Here is a 9,753-nt window from a genome sequence, read left to right on the forward strand (position 1 = left end):
ATGACTCTAATATCACCATCTTCATATCTCAAAACAATCATAAGGAATCAAACTTCTCATAGTATTCAATGCACTCTATATGAAAGTTTTTATTATATCCCTCTTGGATGCCCATCATATTAGGACTAAATTCATAACCAAAGCAAATTACCATGTTGTTTAAGACTCTCAAAATAATATAAGTGAATCATGAGAGTTCATCTATTTCTTCAAAATAAAACCACCGCCGCGCTCTAAAAGATATGAGTGAAGCACTAGAACAAACGGCAAACTACTCCAAAAGATATAAGTGAAGATCAATGAGTAGTTGAATAATCATGCAACTATGTGAAGACTCTCTAACATTTAAGAATTTCAGATCTTGGTATTTTATTCAAACATCAAGCAAAACAAAATAAAATGACATGACGCTCCAAGCAAAACACATATCATGTGGTGAATAAAAATATAGCTCCAAGTAAATTTACCGATGGATGAGGACGACAGAGGGGATGCCATCCGGGGCATCCCCAAGCTTAGGCTCTTGGTTGTCCTTAAATATTACCTTGGGGTGCCTTGGGCATCCCCAAGCTTAGGCTCTTGCCACTCCTTATTCCATAGTCCATCGAATCTTTACCCAAAACTTGAAAACTTCACAACACAAAACTTAACAGAAAATCTCGTGAGCTCCGTTAGCGAAAGAAAACAAAACACCACTTCAAGGTACTGTATTGAACTCATTATTTATTTATATTGGTGTTAAACTTACTGTATTCCAACTTCTCTATGGTTTATAAACTCTTTACTAGCCATAGACTCATCAAAATAAGCAAACAACACACGAAAAACAGAATCTGTCAAAAACAGAATCTGTCAAAAACAGAACAGTCTGTAGTAATCTGTAACTAACGCAAACTTTTGGAACTCTAAAAATTCTACCAAAATAGGAAGACCTAAATAATTTTTTTATTGATCTTCTGCAATTGGAATCAATATTATATCACGTTCTGGTAATTTTTAACAATTGTTTTCGTGAACAGAAAGTTTCTGGAATTTTCAGCAAGATCAAATAACTATTATCCAAGAAGATCCTATAGGTTTAACTTGGCACAAACACTAATTAAAACATAAAACCACATCTAACCAGAGGCTATATAGATTATTTATTACTAAACAGAACCAAAAAGCAAGAAACTAAAATAAAATTGGGTTGCCTCCCAACAAGCGCTATCGTTTAACGCCCCTAGCTAGGCATGATGATTTCAATGATGCTCACATAAGACATAAGAATTGAAACATAAAGAGAGCATCATGAAGAATATGACTAGCACATTTAAGTCTAACCCACTTCCTATGCATAGGGATTTTGTGAGCAAACAACTTATGGAAACAATAATCAACTAGCATAGGAAGGCAAAACAAGCATAACTTCAAAACTTTAAGCACATAGAGAGGAAACTTGGTATTATTGCAATTCCTACAAGCATATATTACTCCCTCATAATAATTTTCAGTAGCATCATGAATGAATTCAACAATATAACCAGCACCTAAAGCATTCTTTTCATGATCTACTTGCATAGAAGATCTACTACTCTCTACATAAGCAAATTTCTTCTCATTCGGAATAGCGGGAGTATCATAAGAGACTCGAATACTATAAATTGTTTCCACATTAAATGAGTAATGTTCAGAAAAAGGGTAATCATAATCATGACAAGTTTTATAAATATAATCATCACTACTTTTTATAGCATAAGTTTCATCGCAATAATCATCATAAGTAGCAACTTTGTTCTCATCATAATCAATTGAAACCTCTTCCAAGATAGTGGAATCATTACTAAATAAAGTCATGACCTCTCCAAATCCACTTTCATAATTGTCATAATAAGATTCAACATCCTCCAAAATAGTGGGATCATTACTTCCTAAAGTTGACACTCTTCCAAACCCACTTTCATCAATATAATCATCATAAGTAGGAGGCATGCTATCATCATTATAAATTTGCATATCAAAACTTGGGAGACTAAAAATATCATCTTCATTAAACGTAGCATCCCCAAGCTTGGGACAAACATTAATTGCAGCAAATATATTCTCAAAAACATCATCTTCATCAGACATAGCATCCCCAAGCTTGGGCCTTTTCATATCATAAGCATAATCACTCTCATCATTAATAGTATGGATAGCACCAATAGTATAGCAATTATCATCATCACGATGAGTAATAGGAGCAACATCATTTGGGAGAGATACCTTTCTACCTTTGCTTCTCCATCTTTTCTTTTTCTTCTTCACATCATGTGTGGGTTTAACCCTCTTTTTGGAGCTCCTTATTAATGAGATTGGTTGAATAGAAGGCTCCTCCTCGTTACCTGATTCATCATAAGAAATAATAGGAGAATATTGGGAAGTCTCTTCCCTTTCGTTAGTATTCTCTTCATCTTATATTTGTTTTCTTTTCTTTATGTAATTGGCAATATAAGGATTTTCAATTCAATTCACCGCACAATAGATATAAATTTCTTCTAGATCAATATCGAGGAATTTCTCAAGGTTATATTCTGGAATATGCTTAGTTTGACTTTTCATTTCTTCATAACCCAAAAGCAAACTAAGTTCATTATGATGTGCAAGGGAAATCAAGTCATCACAATTTTTGGACACGATTCGATCATGGAACAATTTGCATTTGATATTTAAATGACCATGTTCATTGCAAAGTTCACAAGTATGGCTAAGATATTTTAAATTTTCAGCACTAACATCTAGCCTTTCTTGCAACCATTTAGTTTCCAAATACTTATGCCTCTTGCAAAATCTATCTTCCCTGTTTGGTATGTACTTGCAAACTCTATGCACTCCACAAAAATCGACATGCTTATAAGAGACATTTTCATCATGATTAGTGCAATCATCATTAGTACCATGGATATTCAAAGAGTTCATACTAACAACATTGCAATCATGCTCATCATTTAAGGATTTAGTGCCAAACATTTTAATGCATTCTTCTTCTAATACTTTGGCACAATTTTCCTTTCCATCATACTGACGAAAGATATTAAAAAGATGAAGCGTATGCGGTAAACTCAATTCCATTTTTTTGTAGTTTTCTTTTAATAAACTAAACTAGTGCTAAAACAAGAAACAAAAAGATTCGATTGCAAGATCTAAAGATATACCTTTAAGCACTCACCTCCCCGGCAACGGCGCTAGAAAAGAGCTTGATGTCTACTACGCAAACTTCTTCTTGTAGACGTTGTTGGGACTCCAAGTGCAGAGGTTTGTCGGACAGTAGCAAATTTCCCTCAATTGGATGACCTAAGGTTTATCAATCCGTGGGAGGCGTAGGATGAAGATGGTCTCTCTCAAACAACCCTGCAACCCAATAACAAAGAGTCTCTTGTGTCCCCAACACACCCAATACAATGGTAAATTGTATAGGTGCACTAGTTCGGCGAAGAGATGATGATACAAGTGCAATATGGAGGGTAGATATAGATTTTTGTAATCTGAAAATATAAAAACAGCAAGGTAGCAAGCGATAAAAGTGAGCGTAAACGGTATTGCAATGCTAGGAAACAAGGCCTAGGGTTCATACTTTCACTAGTGCAAGTTCTCTCAACAATAATAACATAATTGGATCACATAACTATCCCTCAACATGCAACAAAGAGTCACTCCAAAGTCACCAATAGCGGAGAACAAACGAAGAGATTATGGTAGGGTACGAAACCACCTCAAAGTTATCCTTTCTGATCGATCTATTCAAGAGTCCGTAGTAAAATAACATGAAGCTATTCTTTCCGTTCAATCTATCATAGAGTTCGTACTAGAATAACACCTTAAGGCACAAATCAACCAAAACCCTAATGTCACCTAGATACTCCAATGTCACCTCAAGTATCCGTGGGTATGATTATACGATATGCATCACACAATCTCAGATTCATCTATTCAACCAACACAAAGTACTTCAAAGAGTGCCCATTTCTACCGGAGAGTCAAGACGAAAACGTGTGCCAACCCCTATGCATAAGTTCACGAGCGGAACCCGCAAGTTGACCACTAACACATACATCAAGTGGATCACGTGAATATCCCATTGTCACCACAGATAAGCACGGCAAGACATACATCAAGTGTTCTCAAATCCTTAAAGACTCAATCCGATAAGATAACTTCAAAGGGAAAACTCAATCCATTACAAGAGAGTAGAGGGGGAGAAACATCATAAGATCCAACTATAATAGCAAAGCTCGCGATACACCAAGATCGTATCATCTCAAGAACACGAGAGAGAGAGAGAGAGAGAGAGAGAGAGAGAGAGATTAAACACATAGCTACTGGTACATACCCTCAGCCCCGAGGGTGAACTACTCCCTCCTCGTCATGGAGAGCGCCGGGATGATGAAGATGGCCACCGGTGAGGGTTCCCCCCTCCGGCAGGGTGTCGGAACAGGGTCCCGATTGGTTTTTGGTGGCTACAGAGGCTTGCGGCGGCGGAACTCCCGATCTATTCTGTTCCGCGATGATTTTAGGGTATATGGATATATATATATAGGCGAAAGAAGTCGGTCAGGGGAGCCACGAGGGGCCCACGAGGGTGGGGGGCGTGCCCAGGGGGGCAGGCGCGCCTCCCTGTCTCGTGGCCACCTCGTTGCTTCCCTGACGTACACTCCAAGTCTCCTGGATTGCTTCTCTTCCAAAAATAACTCTCCCGAAGGTTTCATTCCGTTTGGACTCCGTTTGATATTCCTTTTCTGCGAAACACTGAAACAAGGGAAAAACAGAAACTGGCACTGGGCTCTGGGTTAATAGGTTAGTCCCAAAAATAATATAAAAATGTTTAATAAAGCCCATAAACATCCAAAAGAGATAATATAATAGCATGGAACAATCAAAAATTATAGATACGTTGGAGACGTATCAGAGTACGAAACTGGTACCCGAGAATCTGTGTAAAATGCAAGTACATAGTTCATCGGTAGTGGGTCCATCAATCAGGAGTTTGCTTGCATAATAGATTTACAAGAATTATGCCTGGCAGTGATACTACAAGAGATGGTGGCTGGTGTCCAAAAAAAGATGGTGGTGCTAATCGAGGAAGCGAACATAAAGCGACAGTCAGGAAGAATACATCTTCAAGGCAATAAATAAATAATCTGTCATAGATACACATAGTCATACTTCATATTCCAGGTACTGTTTTTGATGGTTAGTACATACAAGCCTGTGATGCTCCATGTGCTGTCATATAGAATAATGCCTAGCAAATGCAGATAATCTGAAAATGAAACCAATCTATGCAGTTGAGACAGAGCAGCAGAAAATCAACTCTACCCCTGAACTCTGAATATAATGAGATAAGCATATACATAGTCAAACTGCATATTTCTTTCGGGTGTTGCTTATTTTCAAGGGCGCTGATAGGCGCCGGTGCGCCGGCCTAAATTTGGGCCAGTCGTCCCGCGGCCGTATGATTTAAGCGACTCGTGACCGTACGATTTGACCAGCTGTGCCCTCGCACATGTCTTCCCAGGTCCTCTGCGTGCTCTGTAGCCTTCCAACGGTCTCTTAAATCTCCATGCGCTTGCCCGCCTCGCTGTCGTAGCTCGCCGCGGCCGCTCGCCATCGCAACTCGCCGCTGCAGCTCGCTGGGGCCGCTCGCCGCGGGCGCTCGCCGGGGCCGCTCGAAACCAATCCGTCTCTAGCACCTCCCCGCACGCACCACTAGCTGCACACGTCTCCGGCCATGGTGACGGCACCCTCCGCCGCATGCCGCACCCGCCGCTGCCCCGTTCGTCATCCGCTGCTAGCATCCTTTGTCGCCGGTTGCAACTTCTTCCACCGGGGATGTAGCATTTGTGCCGGACGGTTCCAGCAAAAAACACTAGTTCTGCGCACCAACAAATCTCCCCATCGCTAGTTTTAGCTTCTTGTGCTGTTGGTTGCAGCTCCTGTGGAAGCTGGTTCCAGCAAAAATGGCTGCCGGTTACAGCTTCCGCCATGGCTGTCGTTGTAGCAGGTTGCCAGCTAGTGCCCCGCGTGCTCCCGCGTCTGTAACAAATTGGTCAGCCGGATCCAGCAAACCAGACTGCCGGTTCCAACATTTTGGCGCCGTTCCCGGCGTGCTCCACCGTCTGCAACAAATTGGTTGGCCGCTTCCAGCAAAATAGATCGCCGGTCAGAGCTATTCTCGTTGCTGGTTGCAACACACCGCGCCGACGGATCGAACTCCCTCGAGGCCTGTTGCAGCATCCACACACACTGGTTCCAGCTCCCTGCTTGAAGGTTGAAGCAAAAACAGGGCACGGTTCCAGCACACGGCGGCGTCGGGCATGGCGAGGCCGAGACTCCAGCTCCAGCATGCCTCGATGCCGGTGGTAGCAAAAATTCTCATCGTTTGTAGCAGACTACTTTGTTGATTGTAGCACCGTCGGTGAGGATGCTCTCAGCCGACCTCTCCCATGGATGCAGCCGCCGTGCTCATGGCCATCTTCAGTCTCCAGTCCGTCGCTGTGGGTTGGCTCCCCGCAGTAGTGCCCGGGTCACCTGGGCTTGGGCAGCAGCAATTTCAGGGGTCACAACATCTGGCCGGAGTGGAGGAGATGGAAGCATGGTTGGGCGGTGGCCATTGCTGCGTGGGCGAGCCGGGGATGAGAGACACGGAAAAAAGATGGGAAGCTGTGGCTGTGGCGCTCCGCATGAGGATAACGAAGAAAAAAAATGGGTGGTTGGTGGGCCTAGTGGGTTGCGTGGCTTGCATAGGGTCAGGCGCGTGTTTTCTGCTGCGAGTCCGACTAGCGAGCGAGCGAGCGCGACCGGCTGAAGCTTCGGCCGGCACACCGGATACGAACGTTTACCTATTTTCATCAATGGTTAGTACAGACAAGCATATACATCTTCCAGAGGGGTTAACCTGGACGGGACCGGACTGCCACCCTCACGCGAGACAGAAAAAGGAGGGATTGAAGTACAGCATGGAGTGGAGGAGAAGTTTGGGAGGAGGAACCTGGGCGACGGCGTCTGGGCCGTCCTTGCAGGAGGCGGCGACGGCCTTCTTAGCGCGCACGATCAGGTGGGGGCGACATCGTGGTCCTCGTATAGTAGGGGCACGCGTACTCCAGCCTGGCTGCTCTATCCCCACCCGATCTTCGCCGGCCTGCAAGAACCGATAGATCAATCACTCAATAACAAAACTCGCCGCAGATCAGAAGAGGATAATGATCCAACTGATCACCGGAAGGGGCGCAGATCCATGACTAATTACCATCACCAAGGCAGCAACACGCAGATTCGTGGAAAGAATTTAAACTACTATTTCGAGGTTTGAAAATATATATTTAAATAGGATGTTTAACAAAACTGTAAAGCAGGAAATTATGTGATAAATTAATAGGCCAATGATGATATTAATGTTCCTAAAACAAGTCGATTGCTATGCAAGGGGGAAATATGAGTAGGAACCGATCTGCACAAGAAATGTTGTTTTGTAGAAGCATTAAGCACTATTTTTAGACATCAGTTTTACCAAGCAATTATATTTCAATCCAACCTAGCCAGATATGAAACCAAACTCTGCTTTTCTAGGCTAAAAAGGCAAACAGACTATCATAGGCTCTTGGAATCTGCATCTCGTCTACCAAAACATACACATGACCACCATTAGCTAACTGGAGAGAGGGAGAGACCTGATATCTTGTGAGAGGAAACTGAAACCAAACTCCGCTATTTTAGCCTAAAAAGGCAAACAAAATATGAGTTGTTGTTTTCAAATATTATTAAACGCATGGGCTACTGTATAAATGAAGATGCATATTGGCATGTCTAGCTAAAACTATGAATACCTGCTCTAGATACTAATGTCTGGCTTGTCCGGAATACACTATACCTGATGCAATAGCTTATCTCTGAAATGTCCATGTGTTGTTGGCCCAAAGGTCGTCGCCGCAGACCAAGCACACCTGAAGAGAAGTCATTCAATCTTCAGAGGGATAAAACGAACCAAAATCAAACAAATCATAGCTATTCTATGCACTGCTTATTATGGCACATAATGCATTGTGCCTTCTATGCACTTCAGTGGGAACCTAAATTGTTTTTGCTCCGTTTACTTGATTTAAGGCCTGGCTGCATGCATACGTACCTATCTCGAAGTTACAGTGTGTGTTTATTCCTTACCAAAAGCATAAAACAAAATTACTTGCTAATGCCGCCAAATGAAAAAATTGTTACAGAACATGTGCGGGCTCATACAAACATACCAAACTGGATATGGACATATTCAACTCGTATGTTGTGTTAATACAACTTGTTATGGACTAAGAACTATAGTAAAGGCAACTCACAAAGAAACAATGGAGTTACACACCTAGCTCCGTTCTTGGTTGATACACACCTTTCCTTTCTAATGGTTCCTCGTCCATAACAGATCTAGGTTCATTCAAAGGAGAGGGTGAGAGCCAGAGCAGATCGGAGAGGAGGAGGAGGGCGGACGAACTCACCGGAAACAGAGGAGGCCCAGCCCGATGCGCCCCGGCAGCCCCTCGTGGCCAGCGGGAAGCGGAACCGCACGTGGGGGCGAGGGAGGAGACGGAGAGGAGCCATCAGAGTCCACCGGAGCCGCGTCGGCGGCGAAGGCGCTGCCCTGCCCAGCCCGAAACCCTAGCCACGGCTGAGGGCCACGAGCGAGCGTGAGAGGCCGTGCGCCGCGGTTCTAGCTGGATAGGAAGAAGAGGCGGAGCAAGGGGAGTCCTCGGTGTGGGGAGGAGGCGCCGGGAAGCGTGAGGTCGGGGACGGGGGAGCGCGGCGGCGGCGCGCGGGGGAGGACAGGAGCGCGGTGGGGAAGGACGGGAGCGAAGGAGAGGGGCACGAGTGCGGGTGGGGGCGAACCAATCGGGCACTCTCCTCGTCCATACGTGAAACCCAGCCATCCACACCGCGCCACACACGACCACACACGTGAAAAGACAAAAATGCCCTCGGCGGGGCACGGGAATAACGGCGGTGGCATGAGATCTTTACAGCGGGGGATGAAACTGTTCATTGTAGCAGTAACTCTAGGTTGATCCAATGGCCCAGCTCCTCCCACCGCTTGATCCGATGCCTGGAAACGCATCAAGCGACTCAACTGGACCAAAATAGCCGAGAAGTAAGTAGCTGACATTTGTGGTCTACATGGCATGGTACTCGCGGAAAAAACAAAACAAACATCTCTTCGAGCAAAAGAAGATTCAACTGTAGGCCTTCGACCGATGATTTCGGCCTCTTAGGAGATACTCCCTCTGTCCGGAAATACTTGTCGGAGAAATGCATAAAAATGAATGTATCTATAACTAAAATATGTCTAGATATATTCATTTCTCCGACGAGTATTTCCGGACGGAGGGAGTACATTTAGAGTAGTTCATTTGGTGTTGTGCTGAGTAGACATGCTTTAGATCTCGTGGTCTTCTCACCGATGCCCTCCGTAATCCTGTCTTGACTGTACACTTTTTTCCTTTCTATATAAAGCAAAGTAGTAATTATTGTAGAAGATCCAACGTTTTCTGGAATGAAATAAGAAATAATGATGAAACAAACGATCCTACAGAGCGGACAATATTACTCTGTACTAGTAGCGAAATAAATATCACTTGTAGAAGTCATGATTATCAAATTTTCTAAAAAATGTTGTTTTTCTCCACACCTACTTTGTGATTAACCTAATTAACCAAACAATAGCTCATCTCTCTCTCTCCACCGACACGATATATCAGC

At 43.6% G+C, this 9,753-nt stretch overlaps 1 long non-coding RNA gene across 1 annotated transcript; it reads right to left on the bottom strand.

The window, feature by feature from the left end:
• Positions 1 to 4,134: 4,134 nt before the first annotated feature.
• On the bottom strand, positions 4,135 to 8,071 carry LOC141026291 (uncharacterized). Its single transcript, XR_012188151.1, has 2 exons — positions 7,886 to 8,071; positions 4,135 to 7,156 (listed from the first exon to the last, which is right to left on the bottom strand). It is a non-coding gene; the product is annotated as an uncharacterized lncRNA (long non-coding RNA).
• Positions 8,072 to 9,753: the final 1,682 nt, after the last annotated feature.

The sequence above is a fragment of the Aegilops tauschii genome, chromosome 6 (genome assembly GCF_002575655.3).
Source record: "Aegilops tauschii subsp. strangulata cultivar AL8/78 chromosome 6, Aet v6.0, whole genome shotgun sequence".
NCBI classification, from domain to species: domain Eukaryota; kingdom Viridiplantae; phylum Streptophyta; class Magnoliopsida; order Poales; family Poaceae; genus Aegilops; species Aegilops tauschii.